Source organism: Arachis ipaensis, chromosome B1 (genome assembly GCF_059453495.1).
Source record: "Arachis ipaensis isolate K30076 ecotype BB chromosome B1, ASM5945349v1, whole genome shotgun sequence".
NCBI classification, from domain to species: Eukaryota; Viridiplantae; Streptophyta; class Magnoliopsida; order Fabales; family Fabaceae; genus Arachis; species Arachis ipaensis.
The window spans coordinates 90225237-90232771 of NC_142436.1; positions in this window are offsets into that span (position 1 = coordinate 90225237).

Sequence of the window (7535 nt, forward strand, 5' to 3'; positions counted from 1 at the left end):
ACACCTATAATCCTTCATGGAGAAATCATCCAAACTTCTCATGGAAGGACCAGCAGAAGCCTCAACAAGGCTTCAATAATAATGGTGGAAGAAATAGGTTTAGCAATAGCAAGCCTTTTCCATCATCTTCTCAGCAACAGACAGAGAATTCTGAACAGAGCCATTCTAGCTTAGCAACCATAGTCTCTGATCTATCCAAGACCATACTAAGTTTCATGAATGAAACAAGGTCCTCCATTAGAAATTTGGAGGCACAGGTGGGTCAGCTGAGTAAGAAGATTTCTGAAACTCTTTCCAGTACTCTCCCAAGCAATACAGAAGAAAATTCCAAGAGAGAGTGCAAGGCCATAACCTTACTTGGTATGGCCGAATGCCCAGAGGAGGAAGAGGACGCGAATCCCAGTGAGGAAGACCTCTTGGGATGTCCTCTGGACAGAAAGGAGTTCCCCTATGAGGAACCAAAGGAATCTGAGGCTCATACAGTGACCCTAGAGATTCCATTGAACCTCCTTCTGCCATTCATGAGCTCTGATGAATATTCTTCCTCTGAAGAGGATGAAGATACCATTGAAGAGCATGTTACTAAATATCTAGGAGCAATCATGAAGTTGAATGCCAAGTTATGTAGTACTGAGACTTGGGAGGATGAACCCCCCTTGTTCACCAATGAAATGAGTTCATTAATGAGGCAGACATTACCTCAGAAGAAACCGGATCCCGAAAAATTCTTCAAACCTTGTACCATAGGCACCATGACCTTTGAAAAGGCTTTGTGTGACCTGGGGTCAGGGATAAACCTCATGCCCCTCTCTGTAATGGAGAAATTGAGAATCTTTGAGGTACAAGCTGCAAGAATCTCACTAGAGATGGCAGACAAATCCATGAAACAGGCTTATGGACTTGTAGAGGACGTGCTAGTGAAGGTTGAAAGCCTTTACATCCCTGCTGATTTTATAATCCTAGACACTGGGAAGGATGAGGATGAATCCATCATCCTTGGCAGACCCTTCCTAGCCACAGCAAAAGCTGTGATTGATGTTGACAGAGGAGAGTTGGTCCTTCAATTGAATGAGGGCTACCTTGTATTTAAGACTCAAGGTTCTCCTTCTGTAACCATGGAGAGGAAGCATGAAAAGCTTCTCTCAATACAGAGTCAAACAAAACCCCCATATTCAAACTCTAAGTTTGGTGTTGGGAGGCCATAGCCAAAATCTAAGTTTGGTGTTGAGAGGCCCCAACATTGCTCTGAATTTCTGTGAAGCTCCATGAGAGCTCACTGTCAAGCTATTGTCATTAAAAAAGTGCTTGTTGGGAGGCAATCCAATGTTATTTAATTATATCTAATTATTTTCCATTACTATTCTGTGTTTTCTTTAGGTTGATGATCATGTGAAGTCACAAAAACAATTGAAAAATCAAAAACAGAATGAAAAATAGCATTAAAAATAGCTCACCTTGGAGGAAGAGCTTATTGGCGTTTAAACGCCAGTAAGAAGCATCAAACTGGCGTTTAACGCCAGAAAGAAGCATCAAGCTGGCGTTAAACGCCAGAAACAAGCACCAGACTAGCGTTTAACGCCAGAACAGAGCATGGAATTGGCGTTTAACGCCAAGAATGGGAGAAAAGATGGCGTTAAACGCCAGAAACAAGCAGCAAGCTGGCGTTTAACGCCGGACATGCATTCTAAGGGCGTTTTGCACGCCTAAATGGAGCAGGGATGCTAAGTCCTTGGCCCCTCTAGATCTGTGGACCCCACAGGATCCCTTCCTACCCCACCTCTTCTTCTCTCCTCTTCACACCTTTTCATAACATTTTTCCCCAAATACCCTTCACCAATCACCTCCATACCTCTTCCCCAAATACCCTTAACCACTCACATCCATCCACTCTTCCCCATAAACCCCACCTACCTCCAAAATTCAAATTCTTTTCCCTACCAAACCCAACCCTAATGGCCAAAACCTACCCTTCCCCCACCCCTATATAAACCCCTCAACACTACTCCATTTTCACACATCACAAACACTACTTCTCTCCCATGGCCGAATACACATTCTCCTTCCATCTCCTCCATTTTCTTCTTCGTCTACTACTTTCTTTCTTCTTTTGCTCGAGGACGAGCAAACCTTTTAAGTTTGGTGTAGTAAAAGCATTGCTTTTTATTTTTCCATAACCATCAATGGAACCTAAGGCCATAGAAACCTCAAGAAAGAGGAAAGAGAAGGAAATTGCTTCCACCTCTGAGTCATGGGAGATGGAGAGATTCATCTCAAAGGTCCATCAAAACCACTTCTATGAAGTTGTAGCCAAGAAAAAGGTAATCCCTAAGGTTTCTTTTAAGCTCAGAAAGAGCGAATATCCGGAGATCCGACAAGAGATTAGAAGAAGAGGATGGGAAGTACTCTCCAATCCTATTCAACAAGTCGGAATCTTAATGGTTCAAGAGTTCTATGCAAACGCATGGATCACTAGGAACCATGATCAAAGTATGAACCCAAACCCAAAGAATTGGCTTACAATGGTTCGGGGGAAATACTTAGATTTCAGTCCAAAAAATGTAAAGTTGGCGTTCAACTTGCCAATGATGCAAGAAAATGCACGCCCCTACACTAGAAGGGTCAACTTTGATCAAGGGTTGGACCAAGTCCTCATGGACATATGTGTGGAAGGAGCTCAATGGAAAGTTGACTCAAGAGGAAAACCGGTTCAATTGAGAAGACCGGACCTTAAGCCTGTGGCTAGAGGATGGTTGGAGTTCATCCAACGCTCTATCATTCCTACTAGCAACCGATCCGAAGTAACTGTGGATCGAGCCATCATGATCCATAGTATCATGATTGGGGAGGAAGTGGAAGTTCATGAGATTATACCTCAAGAACTCTACAAAGTGGCTGACAAGTCCTCCACTTTGGCAAGGTTAGCCTTTCCTCACCTTATTTGCCACCTCTGCAATTCGGCTGGGATTGACATAGAGGGAGATATCCTCATTGATGAGGACAAGCCCATCACTAAACTAAGGATGGAACACCAAGAGCACTCCATCATTCTTCATGAGATTAGAGAAGATCAAAGAGCTATGAGGGAGGAGCAACAAAGACAAGGAAGAGACATAGAGGAGCTCAAGAACACCATTGGTTCTTCAAGAGGAAGAAGACGCCACCCTCACTAAGGTGGACCCGTTCCTTAATCTCCTTGTTCTTATTTTTCTGTTTTTCATTTACTATGCTCTATGTTTATTTATGTTTATGTCTTTATTAAATGATCACTAGTGTCTAAGTCTCTATGTCTTAAAGCTTTGAATGTCTGTTGAGTTAAGAAATTAATTAATAGAATTGATGATGACAAACATTTGATTAGTAGGCTAATCACCCAATTAGTTTTAATTATTTTTTATAAGTGATGTAGGCTAAAAACAAGTGTTGCAATAGCCCAACATCAAATAAAAGATATATGCTAATGGGCTGAATGGTAAGTGAAAATAAAGACAAGCCCAAGTCATTCATCTCAAGCAAAAATTCTTCAAAGAAGCAAAGCAAGGCACCAACGGGTTGTTGAATGGAAAACCAATCCAAGCCCGTATCCATCCCACAAAGCTTCTCTTGTAAGATTGAAGTCTTCTCTCTTTCAAAGTGCAACGTTCATCTCTCTATGACCAAGTCAAATCAGCTTCAGAAAAGTAAGAAAGAGAAAGAGAGAAAGAGCTTCTTCACCAAGATAGTCACCAAAGAAGCAAGAAAGAGAAACTAAGCTTGAAAGGCAGAAGTCATCTCAACAAATCCAAACCAAATCAAGCTTAGGTTATAGGTAAATCTTTTCCTCATACATGCAACTTGGTTACATCTCTTCTTCCCAACTCTCTGCTCTATCCGAAATGGGATACAAGGGAAAGAGGATTTCTGTTCTTCCCTGCTGTGTATCTACGATCTTAAACAAGACTTGGGGACCAAGTTGGTTTTCAAGGGCTCAGATCAAGTTGACCTTTGGAAGATTTCTATGGTTGCTGTTTCATGGATTTCGGTCAAGATGAGGAAGTCAGAAGGAAAGTTTCCTCTCTAAGGATTAAGGTGAAAAAGTGATTCTGTGGGTTGGTGAAGCTCAAGGCTCAAGGTGTTGACCTTGGAAGAAGAACCAAGCAACATGCAAGGAGATAAAAGAAGCTTGCTGCTCATTCAGAAGGCAAGGAGAAAAAACCAGAGTGTGTGAACAGTGTTATGTTTAGAAGTTCCTCTACATGGATAATGCTTTCTTTCAAAGAAGCATTCGGCCAATACTGAAGAACTGCATTTGAGGTTTGCGAATCTGGTTTTGCACATAGCAAAGAGGCTGCTGATGAAGTCAATCTCCTTCATGTTTTACTGATTGTAATGTACTTTTCTAAGTTTATCTTTCTGTAATTTCTTGTGAGAAAAGACATTGTGAGAAAGCTCAAGTAAAAGCCATGAGTAGAAAAAGGCTGAGTGATACACTTGAGAGAAAAGCCTAGAGTTATTTTCAGATTTCTTTAGGTATGTTTATGTCTTGTATCTTGTACCTGTGAGGTATCCCTTTCTTAGTTGGGTTAGCACTAAGAGTGATTAGTTAGGTATTAACATAGCCAATGTCAAGTTAGGTTAGAACTTGAGTGTGAAAGGATTGGGTCAATCCTTTGAAATTGGTGTATGTAATACTGTTAACTATAGTGAAATTCTTCCATAGTTGTGGAGGAGACTGGATGTAGGTTGCATAGCACAAGGCAACCGAACCAGGATACATGCTGGTGTTAGCTTTTCTCTTCTCTGCTGAGTTCTGTTTTCTGATATTCATGAGACAAAAATAAATTGTTTCATAAATTTCCGCTGCTGAGTTCAAACAAAACCTAAATTGAAAGTTCATATTAAAAGGGTAATAACTGCAACTTAAAAGGAAGGCATAGATTCAACCCCCATTCTCTAATCCTACCACAACCTTCAATTGGTATCAGGAGCTAAGGTCTCAAGAATCAAGCTTAACCGCTTGGAGCAAAGATCCAATGGCGAACAACTTGGGCACAACCACAGTTGCCTACACCCTCACTAAAGGCCAGTCAAACAACCGGCCACCTTTCTTCAACGAGAAGAACTACTCCTACTGGAAAGAAAGGATAAGGTTTTTCATCCAATCCATTGACTACAACATATGGAAGATTGTTGTGAGCGGTCCCAAGATCCCAACAAAAACAAGTGCTGATGGAGTGGTGACTCCAAAAGAAGAAGCTGAATGGAATGAAGATGATAAGAAAAATAGAGCTGAATGCTAAAGTAATCATCCTTCTTCACTGTGCTATCAGCTTTGAAGAGTACCGGAAGGTGTCTAGATGCAAGACAGCCAAAGAAATCTGGGAAAAGCTCCAGGTTACACACGAAGGCACCAAACAAGTAAAAGAAACGAGGATTGATATGCTGCGAAAAGAGTACGAGATGTTTAGCATGAAGGATGGAGAAAGCATTGATGAAGCGTTTGATAGATTCTCAATCATAATCAACAACCTTGATGCTATGGGTACAAACTATGCAGAACAAACCTTGGTGAGAAAACTCCTTAGAAGCCTCACAAAAGAATGGAAAACCACTGCCACTGTCCTAACCGAAAGTAACAACCTAAGTCCCATAACCTATGATGAGCTGAGAGGAAAACTCCTTGTCTATGAAGCCACACACACAAACACAGACTCAAAGAAAAAGGGAATAGCCCTCAAGTCACAAATAGAACCGAAAGAGAGTGAGTCTAGTGATGGTATTTCAGATGACGAGCTTTTGTTTTTTGCTAGGAGATTTAGAAGGATGATGAAGAACAAGGGCAAATACAAAGGTTCAAGTTCAAAGGAGCACAAGATCGACTTGAGCAAAGTGACGTGCCATCACTGCAAGGAGGCTGGACACTTCAAGCTAAACTGTCCAAAGCTCAAAAAGGAGGACAAAGGAAAGAAGGAAAGGAAGAGAGTACTCATGGCAGCTTGGGAAGATCTTGAGAATGACTCAAATGAAGAAGAAGAATCTGAAGGAGATGACAAAGACTACTTCATGGCTGGAAACAACAATCTTGATGAGGTAAACTATTATGATTTGACCATTGAGGACTTGCATGCTATTATTGATGATCTCACTTTAAACACATCAAAACTGCTTGATAAATACAATGAATGCAGATCTGAAAGAGATGTGTTAAGAGCTGAAAATGATTTTTTAAAAGAAAAAGTGAAGGAAACTGAATGTGCTTTGGACATCATTGAAGAAAACAGATTTCTAAAATCTGAACTTGAAAAATTAAAAGAAAAGCACATTGTGGATCCTTCTCATGAGTTAATTGCTGAAAATGAAAGATTAAATGATATGATTAAAAGGCTGAATAGTGACTTAGCAAAATTTGCTCAAGGTTCTAGCAACTTGGACAAATTAGTTGCAAGTCAAAGACCATTGGTTGAAAAATCTGGTTTAGGCTGCATAGCCAAGGAAGATGCAGTTTCTAATACTTTCTCTATAAAATTTGTGACTTCTTCATCAAATACCAAATCCATACCAAGCAAATCAGGTATCGGATATGTTTCAACTTGTGAAGAAAAATTTGATGAAGCATACACAAGTGAAACTGAGCCTTCACCAAGAACTAGTCCGAGTTCAAACAAGCCAGGTTTGGGTTACATTTCGAAAAATGAGGCTGTTTTCAAGAAACCACCATTTTACAACAAAACCTCATATTCGAAAAGTAAAAATGTTCAAAGAAATTCTGGTGAAAATGCTTTTGCAAAGAGGAACAACTTTAATAAAAATTAGTTTGTCAAAAGAAATGCATCTCCTCCAAAAACCAGAAAATTTCAACACTTTAATCATTTCAAGCAATATAACTCACCTCAATTTCAGCGACACACATCTAAAAATCATTGTGTCAATTGTAAGAAATTTGGTCACTCATATGAACAATGTTTCATTGAAAAAAAAGTTGTTGGAAACAAAGTTTACAATGTTGTTTGTGATTTCAATGCACTTGGGCAACCAAGATGGATTAACTTTAAAGGATCCAAATTAATTTGGATACCTAAGGCTACTTGAAACTCTTCATGCAGATTTGCCTAGCATCCAAGAACAAAAAGGACATGTGGTACTTGGATAGTGGATGTTCAAGGCACATAACTGGAAGGTCAACTTACTTCATCAAACTAAATAAGTATGATGGAGGTTTTGTGACCTTTGGAGATGATGGTAAAGGTAAAATCATTACTATTGGAAAAGTAGGTAACGAGCAATCTACTTTCATTGATGATGTACTTTTGGTATGTGGTTTGAAGCACAATCTCTTGAGTATAAGTCAGCTGTGTGATTTAGGATATTTAGTTATCTTCAAAAAGCTTGAATGCTGTGTTGCTGTGTTGTCAATGAAAAGACAAATGAAGTGATGTTTGTTGCCAAGCATTTTAATAATATGTATGGACTTACTCTTGATGAACTAAAAGATCAAAATGTAGCTTGTCTTCACTCTAAAGAATCTGGAAAGTGGTTATGGCACAAGAGATTGGGCCATG